Source organism: Felis catus, chromosome C1 (genome assembly GCF_018350175.1).
Source record: "Felis catus isolate Fca126 chromosome C1, F.catus_Fca126_mat1.0, whole genome shotgun sequence".
Classification (NCBI taxonomy): Eukaryota; Metazoa; Chordata; class Mammalia; order Carnivora; family Felidae; genus Felis; species Felis catus.
The window spans coordinates 182,729,558-182,744,038 of NC_058375.1; the positions used below are offsets into that span (position 1 = coordinate 182,729,558).

Sequence of the window (14,481 nt, forward strand, 5' to 3'; positions counted from 1 at the left end):
TTTCTTTTTCTAAATGACCAATGTTGGATATGGAGGACACACTTAATAAGTTGGCGAGTAACCTGATATGAAAACCCTCCGATGCTCTGCTAGAATATTCACGGACCCTCTAGCTTTGTCCACTTCTGAGTTCATTAGTTTTCTTGGTTCACCTCGGTGCACGGTTTGCCACTCTAAACTACGACAGCTGTGGCAGCATCCTGCATAAGGGACTACTGCAGGGGCCATAGGATCACATGAGAGAGCTGAAATAGAAAAATCAGAAATGTCCGTGGGCACTTGCTTTCCAGATTGTGTGTCTAAAGCCCATAAATCTTAAAAGCTGGCATGCTCAGCCTCACAAAAGACCTCCTATCTCCATCAACTTCTAGAATTGTTCCAATGATAAGCAGAAAGAGAAGCAAAAAGTATACAATAATTTCTTGAAAAACTTTAGCCTTGCTATTTGGTGCCTAGACCCCCTTCTAGGACTCACTTCCAGCTTGAATGGGAAAAGGAGATTATAAATTCCAAAAAGTTACAGGGCAAATGATCTTCAGACAGCATGTCATCCAATTTTCTGGACTAGAAGCTGAGAGCTATGGGGCCAGTCACCCTCCATATTAATCTGCCAAATGGCCAATGCACTCCATGAATAAACTAATAAGCATTGATCCACCTAGTTAGAAGTCCTGACTTCTTTTTTTTTTTTTTTTAGATTTATTTATTTGGAGAGAGAAATAGAAAGCACAAGTGGGGGAGGGACAGAGAGAGAAGAAAAGAGAGAGAATCCCAAACAGGCTCTTCGTGGAGTCCAATGCAGGGCTGGAACCCACGAACCATGAGACCATGACCTGAGCCAAAGCCAAGAGTTAGACGCTTAACCAGCTGAGTCACCCAAGCACCCCAGAAGTCCTGACTTCTAACTCAGTGGGTCTTTGATGGCTACATCAGTGGTGGTGTTGGGTGAAAGGCAGCAGCAGCCACAAGTGAACAAGCCAGAGCTCCCCACACATCAGCCATCGCCTGTGTGTGGGATGCATCATTCACCTCAGAGCTCCATCACCTGACTTCAAATACAGAAGCCAAGAAAGGAGGATCTAATGGAAGAAAAGGAGTGGGCAAAAAGTCATTCCTATACTAGGAAGAAGAAGGAAAACTGTTCTCTGTCCTCCCTCCATATCACAAGCCTCCTGCTCCTGGGAAACAATTCGGTTACCATATAAAGTGAATTAAGCTTCGTGGAAGAACCTGAACACCTTAACACTATGACAGAGTTTCCGGTAGACATAAACAAAAACAAAAAGCAAAAAAGTATATCGGGAAAAACTGTTTAGAATTTGAGAATGTGTTGTATATGTATATGGGACCAAGATGAGAAGGGAGAAGAATGAAAGCCTCTGACTTGTAACTACAGAGATCAAACCAACCGATGGTTACCAGAGGAGAGGTAGGTGGGGGGATGGGTGAAATAGGCAAAGGGGATTAAAGAGTACACTTATCATGATGAGCACTGAGTAATGTATGAAATTGTTGAATTTCTGTTGAAACTAACAGAACGCTGTATGTTAACTATATTGGAATTGAAATAAAAAACTTAAAAAAAAATGAATGAATGAAAGCCTCTGGATAGAAGGCAATAGAGCCAAGAGGAACTCAAACATCCAATCTAGAGACCAGGTAGCTATATCCAAAGGTTTATAATTCAACTGAAGCCAAGGATGGGGAGATGCAGAGCTCTTGACTGCCAGGCAGACCAGTCAGGGCACAGATGATTGTAAATATGAAAATACTTCTCGTAAAACCAGGGACAACATGAACCAGGGCAGAGAACAGACCAGGCTGAGGTGTGACCGAAGAGCGCTCAGTAAAAAGACTCAAGAGTCTAACAGAGACCGTCGAGAATGGCAATTGTTTCTCTACCTTTTTGAGACCATTCCCCTGTATCCTCCTCACCCTCTTCCACAAAGTGATTTGTCCTTAGTGTAGCTCAGTTACTTGTGATTAAGACAAATAAGGGAAATGAGAAAGGCGCCAGTAGCTGTCAAATCTTAAAGTATCTATGAATACTTGGAAAGTTTGTTTAATTAAGAATCCTAAGCCCCACCCCAAGAAATTCTAATGCAGGCAGTTCCAGACCACAATTTGGCAAACACTGAATGACAGAGAGGGCAGTAAAAAGGCTAATTTTCCAGCCAGCCCAGGAGCTCCAGATTTGTTTTGACAGCATAAAAGGTACCCTGCACCCTCCACAATCCTCAGAGAGGTTACTGCAAAGGGGTTCTAAAAACCTTGCCCACATTACACTTATGGGAGAGTTACGGCTCCAATTTAGAATACTCTTCTATCACAGCAGTACCTCAAAGGCCAGTTAATCACAAACTTAGCCAGTGCCCCTACATGCCTACTCATGATTTTTGTTTCTTTTTTAATTTTTTTTTAATTTTTTTAACATTTATTTATTTTTTGAGAGAGACAGAGTGCAAATGGGGGAAGGGCAGAGAGAGAGGGAGACAAAGAATCCGAAGCAGGCTCCAGGCTCTGATCTGTCAGCACAGAGCCCGAGGCGAGGCTCGAACTCACAGACCACGAGATCATGACCTGAGCCGAAGTCAGACCCTTAACCAACTTAGCCACCCAGGCATCCCAAGATTTTTGGTTTCTTTTAAAAAAACAAAGATTTGTCTTGTTGAAAACTCTGCATCTGTAAAACTATGCGAAGGTATCATAAGCCAACATGTTCTGACACTTTTGGTTTTGCTTGTACAAGGTTTTCTCCCAGGTACCTTTATTTTTACATGAAAGACAATCCTGGTGATATGAGAGGAAACAGAGGCCAGCTTGCTGGCTGCTCGTCAAAACTTACCAGAAATAGGGGCGCCTCGGTGGCTCAGTAGGTTAAACGTCGACGTCTGCTCAGGTCGTGATCTCACGGGTCATGAGTTAGAGCCCCGTGTCGGGCTCTGTGCTGACAGGTAAGAGCCTGGAGCCTGCCTCGGATTCTGTTTCCCCCTCTCTCTCTGCCCCTCCCCACTCACGCTCTGTCTCTTCTCTGTCTCTCAAAAATGAATAAACGATAAAAAAAATAAAAAATTAAAAAATCAAAAAAAAAAACTTACCAGAAATAAAAGCTTAGTAACGTGCAAGGAAACCAGCTGTTGCCTCCATACCAAATCAGCCCGCTGCCATGGCAGTCTCCTTGGAGCTGAAACACACTTTGAAGGTAGGAAAAAATATCTCAGAACAAAGAAAACAAGTCCTTCCAACAGTGAGAAGTGGTAGTCTGCAAAGAAAGAGTCTATTTAATTTTTCAGTCCTAAAAGCAAGTAACTATTGCCCAAATGGCATGGAAAAGTGGCAGAAGTGCAGAAGTATCCTAGAGCCTTAAGCTGAGACTAAAGGTGGGTTGGAAGAGAAATTCTGGACACTCCTGAGTTCTTGTCTGAGAAACTCAGCCACTGTAGGACCTTGGGTGAATCACTGAACCTCTGAGGCTCATTTTACAAATGTGTCAAATGGGGATAATATCCCCCAACATCTCTCCTCACAGGAAGTGGTAAGGTTTGAACGACAGAAAACATGGAAGAGCTTTCCATAAAATACTAGTCAATAAGCAAATATTTGTACACATTTTTATCACCATGATTGCTACTCTGCTGTTCCTTGAAGGCTTTTAAAAATTGAAAGAGCAAGTCGTCACTGTATCCATTAAAGACCTATTCATTAGGGGCGCCTGGGTGGCGCAGTCGGTTAAGCGTCCGACTTCAGCCAGGTGACTTCAGCCAGGTCATGATCTCGCGGTCCGTGAGTTCGAGCCCCGCATCAGGCTCTGGGCTGATGGCTCAGAACCTGGAGCCTGTTTCCGATTCTGTGTCTCCCTCTCTCTCTGCCCCTCCCCCGTTCATGCTCTGCCTCTCTCTGTCCCAAAAATAAATAAAAACGTTGAAAGACCTATTCGTTAATCTTTTTTTTTAATGTTTATTTTTGAGAGACAGAGCCAGAGTGGGGGAGGGGCAGAGAAAGGGAGACACAGAATCTGAAGCAGGCTCCAGGCTCTGAGCTGTCAGCATGGAGCCCGACGCGGGGCTTAAACTCACAGGCCATGAGATCATGACCTCAGCCAAGGTCGAATGCTTAACCGACTGAGCCACCCAGGTGCCCCCTCATTAATTTATTTTAAAGTTACTGTGCTATGGGACACCTGGGTGGCTCAGTTGGTTGAGCATCCAACTCTTGATTTTGGTTTGGATCATGATCCCAGTGCTGTCGGATGGAGCCCCACATCAGGCTTCATGCTGAGCGTGGAGCCTGCTTAAGATTATCTCTGCTGTCAGCACAGAGCCAGTTTTAGACCCTCTGTTTCCCTCTCTCTCTCTGACCCTCCCCCACCTCTCTCTCTCAAAACTAAAAATAAACACTAAAAAAAAAAAAAAAAAAAGATTCTCTCCCTCTGTCCCTCTCCCCCACTCATGCTCGCTCTCTCTAAAAAACAAAACAAAAAAAGTTACTATGCTAAAGAAATCTGTTAATATCAATGAAACTGATCAGTATTTGGTAATCAAGTATAGGAGAGGAATGTATTTGTGCCTAAAAAGTCTAAATCTCTGAATCTTTTTTTTTATTATTATTTATTTTTATTCTCACATTAGATAACATACAGTGTAGTCTTGGCTTCAGGAATAGAATCTAGTAAAAAGTCTAAATCTCAAATACTATCTTCTATTACCCATTTTTTTCCTAAAACAAAGAAATCACTATGAGGATGTACAATATTTTTAATCATTTCACTTTTTCCATGGAATGATCACACAAACGACTGGTCATCCTATTTACACGACAGAGAATACGAATAGTAGCAGCAACTAGAAAGAAAAAAAACATGGCAATTTAGCATTGCAGCAAGAAGACTGTACATAAAACTATCCTCAGCTCATCTGTACTCTTCTATCCATCAGTATCTTTATCTTAAAAAACTCTCTTACCTTGGGTACCTGGATGGCTCAGTTGGTTAAGCATCTAACTCTTGATTTCAGCTTGGGTCATGATCTCATGGTTCATGGGATCAAGCCCTGTGTAGGGCTCTGCACTGGTGGCACAGAGCCTGCTTGGGATTCTTTCTCTACCTCTCTCTCTGCCCCTCCTGAGTGATGTTCCCAGAAGCCCCCGAGAGGCTGCCCTCCAGGCTGCCTCTGCACCTTTGTTCCCACCAGCTGAGTCATGTGCCCACCAAAGCCAATTGTGTTTGTTCCCAGACCTGTTTATGCCAGCTCTACTTGTTATTGTTAATTATATAATTGAATTAAATATTATGTAAATCCCAGAAATTTGAGAGCAAAAAGAAAGAGTGGTAGTAACTATGGAAACCAAGTTAAATGCTTTAGAAAGATCTGGTAAAGGCAAGGACCTAAAAATATTTCTGTCAAATTAAGAATGAGTAAAGGATTGGAGGAAATCTTAAAATTCTAGAATTCTTGACTCAGACTGCTTCACAAGTCTGCATACTTTCCCTACTGAAGAGAATGGAACAGCAAAGCATGGAAGAGGCAGTATGGGTGCAGCTCACACAAGAAAGCCCATGAGGAACCCCCATGAGCAGATAAAGACTCAGAGAGAACACCTCAGTCTTCTCAAAAGACTGGTGAGTGTGCATAGAAATTTTTTAATCTCTTTTTGACTATTTTAACTGACTCCACATATTTAAAGACCCCAAAAATAAAACATTTTAAAAAAAAAACACCTTTTGGCTTTTATTCCAAAAATACAAGTGTCAAAAACCAGGGGGAAGACTCTTTTTTTATTTAGTGTTTATATATTTTGGGAGAGAGAGATTTTATCTCAATGTTTTGCAAATAGATAAAGGAAAAGCCGGCCAAATTGAAAAGAACTTGAATGAAATACAAACACAAAACTACAAATTAAAGGAAAGCACAGGACACAAAGAAGAGCAAGAGAAAGGCATGGAACTAAAACCACACTGGACAGAGAAAAGGCTAACCCAATACTCTGAAACACCAGAACTGGTGAAATGAAAAATAAACGAGAAAATTAAGCAGAAGTTAGAACCTGGCTCTTGAAAAACTACCTCCTGATGAAAGAAACTGCTCATAATGTGATTTTTAGGCATTTTATTTCATCCATAATTTTAGGAAAAGTAATACATACACATCATACAATATTCAGACAATTAATGAGTAAATAATGAAAAGCAAGTCTCCCTCACACACTTTTCCTTCAGCCACCCGTTCGCCCCCAGAGGCAACTACTGTTACTAGCTTCTGTTTCCTTCCAGGGACAGTACATGCATACAAGCTTGGATATATTTAAATAATAATATAATCTTAAGCATTAAACTTGGGATAGACAGATACAGGTATTTCTAATAGATCAATGTATAAGTCTCCCAGAAAGTCTCAATCCACTGTTGCAAAATTACCTCACAATTCCACAGGTACCATTTTTGGGAAATGAATTCCATCCAAAGTTCTATTTTCAAAGTGTAAAAATAGGGATGGTGCTACTTCTCAAAAAGCAAGTCAAGTCAGAGGTCTCTAAGAGTATTTACATTAAATACAAAGCTGGCTAGATGACAGATCTGATCTGTTAGGGCAATTCACCTCTTTGTGATGCCATGGCCTTTTTAAAAACTGGCATACCACACATACAATGTGGTAATCGGTGTGGGAATTCAAAAGGGAAAAGCAAGCGGGAACAGTAAAGTAGAGGAAACTCCTATGGGTCTCATACCTCAGGCTTTTCTTGCTCAAGTCCAGACTTTGCATCACCCGTCTCTGGAAGGCTTTGGAACCTGATTAGTTGTTCAGAGCAGACCCTTCTCTCAGGCAAATTCACCTTATTGTAACTCATAAGATCTATGTGTACGTACGGGGGGGGGGGGGGGGGGGCGTTGGGTGTGTATGTATGTAAACACATACACTTACAGAATGCCAAAGTATTCATTTACAGGGAGAACTCTGTCAAGGAGCCATAAACACTCAACATGGAGGCAAGTGTATTTTCTTTCTGTGGGCACATACATGAAAATCAAATAACCGAACTACATAAAAACTGCCATTTCCACCTATCCAAATCCATTCCTCTTTATTCTGATTACAGAATTTCATTTCTGAGAACTATTCATTCCCCATTAACAGAACTTATGGTTTAGATGGTTGGGTGGGCACATGTCCCAGGAGTGGCCAGTCCCAGAGCTGAACCTGTCCCAGTAGTTGACAGGATTGTTAAACTGTGAGCAGGAAGATGCAGAAAGCCCCCTCAAAATGAGAGAGCTTTGACTGAAAATGAAAATGAAGGCAAGAGATGGAGAGAGACGTTGCTTCATAATACCATTTAACACTGAAGTCGAGCCATGCCTGAGACCAGGATACCCAATGAACTTTTCACTTATGAGAGAAAATAAACTCCTTTCTTAACTCACTTTGAGCTGGGATTCTATCTCCTGTAAACAAAAAGAAGTACTTTCTTCTTGTTATATAAGTGCTTTCATAGAGAAAATGGAATTGGACTAAGGAAGGTTTATGATATGATTTGAATGCTTAATCAACATCAGAGTAGCTTAATGCATTAGTATCCACACCAAGGCAATCCAACACTCATCCTTGGGCATCCTTCTGTCCTTCAACATCTGACCAGAGCCACTTGCACAGACACACTGTTTCTGTGCTCATTATGTTCAATCCGCCTGGCAAGCCTGTCTCTGCTCCATTTAACCAGCTCTCAGAGGGCAATCACATATCCCTTGTTCCCAAGTTCTTATGGGGATGCATCACTGGATCCCAAGTACCAAGAATAATCGAAAACCACTTAATAGATTAAATTCTATGGCACCCAAGAGAACTCGTAACGCATTCAAATTAAATGTTATGAATTTCTTCCAGTGAATTCTAGCATCAAAAAATCATTCACTGTAGCAAAATGACATACTCAACAGTTTCCGACTATGGGAATATATCAATGATATTTTCACTAAGGTGAACACATAGCTCTGATACTTTAAGGTCGGTTCTTTAAACCCACATTATTTCGATTACAAGTTGTTTACGCTCACTCCAATTTGTAGGACAAGACAAAAGTATACATCTTTGTAAGCTAAGCTCCAATTGGAGCACCTGTTAGGCAAATAATGGCTGCAGTGTACCACTTTTTTCCTCCTTTCAGGCACAAATCCTGTGTGTGGTTACATTCTTTGAGTGCCTCCCCCAGCATCACTTCCCAGCCCCTTGTCCCAATTAACCCACGCCATGGAGAGAAGCAAACAGTTTCTCTCTCCTCAAACCATTATCATCACTTGCTTCTGTGTCGCCCCCACTAGGCTCAGCTCCTTGGATGACTTGATCACTAGTCTAGCACAGTGTCTGGCAGACACTTTAAACATCAGTTGTGTGGATTTCACTACGCTTGTCGACAACTTACCAGAATATCTGGTCTGTGACCTTTATGTCACTGTTCAGTTTCAAGCATCAAGGAAAGTACTGGAGAGGAGTCTTAGAAACTTGGTGTCTGCCCTCCCTCCAAGAACAAGGGGTCCTGAAACAGGTTCTTCTGAACAAATTTTCAACCTTTGTAAAATATATCCTGCAACCCTGGCTACAGCTCTCTGGCCGAGGGGTTGGTGCTTGACCTAAACGTGTCAGATAGAGACTGGACACGAGGAAGGCCACTGGCCTCCAAGGTGGCCAGGCATGAGAGCTGAACCCCAGGAGGGACAAAGTGTACTGAATAGTGATGAAGCAACTCGGTTAAGATCCCTTCTCAGAGTGTGTGAATGCAACTCTGACAGAGAAAGCTGTCAGAGAATAGCACAGAAAAAAAAAAAATCAAGAGAAAGTAAAAGCTGAAACTCTAAAGCAAGAGAAGCCAAGAATAATTCAAATCTTGAGGTCTGTAGGGGGAAGGAAGCATTTAAGACTACAGAGAAGACACAGCAAGAAGCTGAGACAAGTATCAGGAAAGAACTCCAGCCACTATAATGTGGTCTCAAATTTCCTTTACAATACAACATGAGGTCAGTGGATGAAAAGGCCACATTAAGAGACAGCTACTGTAAGTTTTTCAGTTATCTTTACCTCTACTAAAGAGCTGAGGTTGTCAATTATCAAAATGGACATTAGAAGTAGGCTTTTATTGTTGAAATCAGAGACATTTAAGACTTCTGAGTTGGCAGGTTGCCTGCGTGGCTCAGTCAGTTAAGTGTCTGGCTCTTGATTTCAGCTCAGGTTATGATCTCATGATTTGGGAGTTCGAGCCCCATGTCGGGCTCTGCACTGTCAGCACAGAGCCTGCTTGGGATTCTCTCTCCCTCTCTCTCTGCTCCTCCCCCCCCCCCCCCCCCGCACATGCACAAGTGCATGTGATCTCTCTCTCAAAATAAATAAATAAATAAGCTTAAAAAAAGCATTGTGAGTTGGGTAGAAAAACTTCAGGGGTACCCCACCATTTCATGAAGGGGTATAATCTCACCAGGCCGTTCTCAGGAACGGCCCCAGGCCCCAGGCTGGATTCTGCACTCAGGCACAGTTTACTTAGATGATCTTGGTTGTCCAATGCCAACTCTAAGTTTAATTGAATCCTGCCTCTACAACATTGTGATATTTGCCTCAAGTGAATCTCTTAAGCAAACCAAGGAACATCCAAAGGGCAAAAATACAGACTTTATTAAACTTATAAAATAAGTTGTAGGTGTATTTGTATGCCCTCTTACAAATGTACATTTGGCTTTCATATCTAGGGGTGGGGGAACTGGTGGGAGACCTGGAGCCCTTACCTTCCTCTAACTACTGGGATATGTTCATTGGGGCTTTAGACTCGGGTGTGATTACACAAAAACCAAAAAGTAAATGGCTTGAACAAGAGCCATATTTATATCTTAATATTTAACAGTCGAGATGTAACCAGTCCACATTGGAAAATCTTCCACTTCCAGTTCCAGATAGCTATGTCAAGTATCACCATCCCCTAGTCAGTAGGAAGGCAGAAAGAGGAATGGAGGGCACACTCCTTCCCCATTGGTCAGATTTTACCACATGATCATGCCTAGCTTCAAGGGCAGCAAGGAAATTAATCCCTACACTAGCAACCAAAGGAAAACTAAGTGAAATTATACTCTCATACATCAATTGGGGGCCTTCTTCCCTGTGCAGCTCCCATCACCTGACGAAACTTGAGTGAGATCTGTTCTCCACAGTATGCATGAGTTTAATATAAGCATGAAACTCACTGCTTAAATTACACCAATAAGAAATTCACTATGAAGTCACTACATAAAACTGACAAATGTTTACAAAAAGAGAAAAAAAAATAGTAAAAGACCTGAAAGATAATTAGGTAACTATTATATGAAGGAAAATCTGGATGATCTGAGAATAAACCACACCCTTGCTCCTAACCTTCTTCAATCACCTGAGAGACTCCCAAATCACATGGGAAAAGTAGCTCTCCTGCTCTGCACTGAAAAACCCACACAGGTCATTGTAATAACTAAAGGCACTGATTAAATGACAAAGTAAAATCTTCATCAGCCTTTAAACTGCAATACTTGGTTAGAGCTGCCATAACAAATACCGCAAACTGGGTGGCTTAAACAACAACTTTATCATCTCACGGAGATGGAGGCGAGTCCACAGTCCAGATGTCAGAAGGGTTGGTTCTGTGAGGGAAGGATCTAGGCCTCTTACCTTGGCTTGTAGATGTCTCTTCACAATGTCTTCCCTTTACGTGTGGCTGAGCTTGAAACTTCACTTTTTTAGAAGGACATCAGTCATACTGTATGAGGCCCCCCCCTAATCACCTCATTTCAAGTTGATTACTTCTGTAAACCTCAACTCAGAATAAGTTCACTTTCTGAGGTATCTGTGGTTAGACTTCAACATATGAATTTGCTGGGGGCAGTGGGCAGAGATTGGGGCACTACTCTGACTAAAACTTACTCTTATAGTTTTTGTTCCTTACAAAAAAGGGGTTTTTTCCTTACCCCCCCCCCAAAAAAAAAGCCTTTTGTGCTTTTGTGTCTATGAAGACAGATTATAACACAAGCAACTTTCTTCAGTGTTACCTCTGCATTTTCCCAGAAAAACTGAACAAGAAATGATACTCATTGCAAAGCATATTTACTAAACAACTTGATCGTTTTAGGCAATGCTATAATATTCAAGGTTGTACTGGCCCACAGACCATTTCTCACAAGATACGTGAACCAGCAGGAAAAAATGAGAGAGGGGATGGTTCAGTGGTTTGAGAGGACAGTCATTCGTCAGGGTCTAGTTGACAGATTTCAAAGGGCCTCAAAGGAAAGACAACAATGTAACTTGCTGGGCTATGCTAACAATACAGACTTGCCCAATTCTTGGGTTTTCAATGGTCAGAGACTTGCTCCTTGGTCACTTCTATTTGAGATTTACTTAACTTAATGGTCTCAGTACTCTGACCTTGCCTATCTGCTTACCTTTGTGAACTGGATTTCAGTCTGCAATCTCAGGCTGATATCTGACACTAGTTTGGTTAACTCATCTACTTGTTTATGCCCGGACCTGCAGAGGTAGACTGGCCTTCCATCCTTCACTTGTATTAGATCCTAAAACCTGCTTTTAAGTCTCCATTCAGATTTCATTCCTGGTCCTGACAAGCAGCTTTATTTTCCAATCCCAACTTAAATTCCAGTCCTAACAGCGACGTGACTCCCCTACAAATGAATCACTACTGGGAAGCTGTTTTTTTCTGTCACTCTGGATGTATCTCTGTGAAGTAGAAATGAGCTAAATAAAAAAGGAAATTAAGAAATTACAACAGATATGAAATATTCACAAAAGTTCTTTAAATAATAAAATAGCTTCTCCCTTCAAATTTATTATTAATCTTTAGTCTCTATAAAGTTATTAGGAAGAAAGGGAAAGTCACTCTTATTTCTAACCCTCGAGGATAATCACTGTTAACATTTTGGCACATATCCTTCCAGTCTATTCTTTTCTACTCATAAATACATAGGTAAATAGATTTAAAAATGAGATCATGTTATAATTTTTATTAGTTTGTGACTTACTTTATTGCCTTAAAAAAATATACTACAAAGACTATCTTCTGGTGACATTTTTTCTTTATATCATCACTTTTAATGGCAAAATAGAATTCCACTGTAAGAATGTACCAGACAGACAGACCTAATAGGCCTCTAAGTAAACTTTTTTGTAAAGGTATATGTTTGATGAATGAGAACATTCCATTCTGATTTTCTGCCTTGGTAATCTGTTGCAGTTTACGACCAAACACAGTCAACTACAAGATGCTAAAGGAACCTTAATTACACCCCAAAAGATTAATGACTGAAAAGAATTTCTAATAAGATCAATAAAGATTTTAAATCCTTCATGCCTTATTGCTAGCATGTAAGCAAGACCGTGCTAAACATTCAAACTTCTGATTAGGATAAAATGTAAAAATGTGTCTTTTTGCCCAGTATTTTTATTGCCATTGTCTCCACACTAGAAAATTCAATGAAATCCAAATGTTCCTCCTATCTCCATCACAACAGACCAGGTAAACAGCTTTATCTGCTTAATATGTTAAGAAAGAGGCAGAGAAATGCAATGCCTTGGGGACCAAAAAAAAAAAAAAAAAAAAAAAAAAGTTTCACAATGAAAACAACTACAAAACACGCCACCTCATTTTATTAGGAAGAAATACACTAACTCTTACAGCCAAGCATAGGGGCAGGAAAAACAGTAATTAGATACTATTTTTCACAAGCATTTGTAGGACACCTTAAAAGAACAAAAAATTTCAAGCTACACAAGGTGGCAGACTATAGAAATCACAACTATTTTGAATCACTCCACTCTAGGAAGTGGAAAGACTAAGAATTTGTAGACACCACCAAGCAGAAGTTGGCTTGTTTACCACTAAAACTCTATTCCAAATGGTAATTCAGAACAAATGCTTGAATTTAATATGCTTCTTTACAAATGTGTAATTTTTCCCCAAACGATGTAAAGATGTGTTTCGCTGCTATACTATACAGTTTCAAGACATCCAAATATAGTTAGTGTCTGATAATTTTGTTTAAATGGTAAACATGATTATAAATTTCTTTTAAACTCAGATGTATAGTATAATAATTACTCCCTGATTTGTGAGAGAATCAACATGAATTGAAAATTACAGTAAATGTTGAGAAAATGTGATTTTATTTAATCATATACTCTTTCCATAAGACTTTACAGTCTGACTTCAGGATCGAAATCTTGCTGGAAACTCTCTTCTCCATGGTCATCAGTGACTTCCTTTATGCCACATGCAATACTTCTCATTCTTGAATTTTCTTTTCCTAGCATGTCTTACTGTTGAATATTGCTCTTTCTTAACATTCTCTACTTTCCAGCTTTTCTAACAATATACCATCCTAAATCACTTCTCTCCCTCTCTTCCCAATCTCTGTTAATTCAAACATTACCTAGAGCCTAGTAGGAGATGGGCACAACACTATACCCTATAGATAAAGAAGGATCAAGACGTGTCTGGTCCTTGACGAGAGAGATGCAAGTAACTAACATTTCAGCCCAAAATGATCAGAATTGTAAGGTATGACCAAGTTGGTGTAAGACTATCAGTGAGGGATATTTTAAGTTGTAAGTCAGAATTGACGATTTATGGTCAAAGCAGGCTTCCTGGAGCATGTGATGCTGACCAGCTAGGTTTGTGCCAGACACATTTATATTCCCCCAAAGTAGTCCTCAGGCCTCAGCTGCCTGGAAGTCCTTCTAGATTTTCCCTAGGGCAGCTCTCTGGTCCACTTACAACTATTTCTTACTTTCTCCATTCTCCTCAAAATTTCCAGACAGCCTCTGTTTGCCTCAGACACAGAAGATGACTTAACCTTCAACTTCAGAGAAACCAGAAATACAGTCCACTAGAAGAAAAATCTTACTATTACAAGATGAGGCATACAGTACAGAGGATGGTACAAAGGAGTTATTTTAGAGTTTCTTAAATCCCAGCTCCTACCATGATCACTTTGGGAGGCTCAGGGAAGTCCTTCCTCTCCTGTTTCCCTAGTTCCTTACATGTCTTCACTTGTCAACCAGAGCCTCAGGCTCATCTCCTCCTCCTCTGCTACTGGCCAAGAGTCTCCTCCCATTTGGTTCCACTAGATTTTCCTTCAGTGGAACAAGGTGGAGGAGAGAATGGCAGTGAAGGTGAAGATCCTTCCTCTTCAGAGAATCAGGAGAAACGAACTTCCGGATCCAGCTTGAGAGTGAAGTCTCCAGGACCGCCACCCCCTCAACATAAATCTAGATCCAAAAACACCTCCAAATTTCCAACCCACCTTACCACACCTGTTCCCATTAACTTAACCTGGTCAAGGCCATAGGAGAAAAATGGCTGTGTTCCAAACCCCAGAAAGACTGGGTATGGTGGGCACAAAGGGAAGAAAATCCAATCCTTTCTCACAAGCCATTATGTTTTACTATAGCTGCTTTCTAGGAGCCAAATTTA

At 40.8% G+C, this 14,481-nt stretch overlaps 1 protein-coding gene across 7 annotated transcripts in view; it reads right to left on the reverse strand.

Moving 5' to 3' along the window:
* HECW2 (HECT, C2 and WW domain containing E3 ubiquitin protein ligase 2) overlaps positions 1 to 14,481 on the reverse strand; it is a 410,471-nt gene that overhangs the window by 323,503 nt on the left and 72,487 nt on the right. For 3 of the 7 annotated variants that reach the window (XM_045034183.1, XM_045034179.1, XR_006583453.1), the window contains exon 3: positions 3,099 to 3,194. The exons of the other annotated variants lie outside the window; for them this stretch is intronic. The gene's annotated coding sequence lies outside the window, so the exon portion shown is untranslated. The remainder of the gene's footprint in view (positions 1 to 3,098; positions 3,195 to 14,481) is intronic. 7 annotated transcript variants of the gene reach the window in all.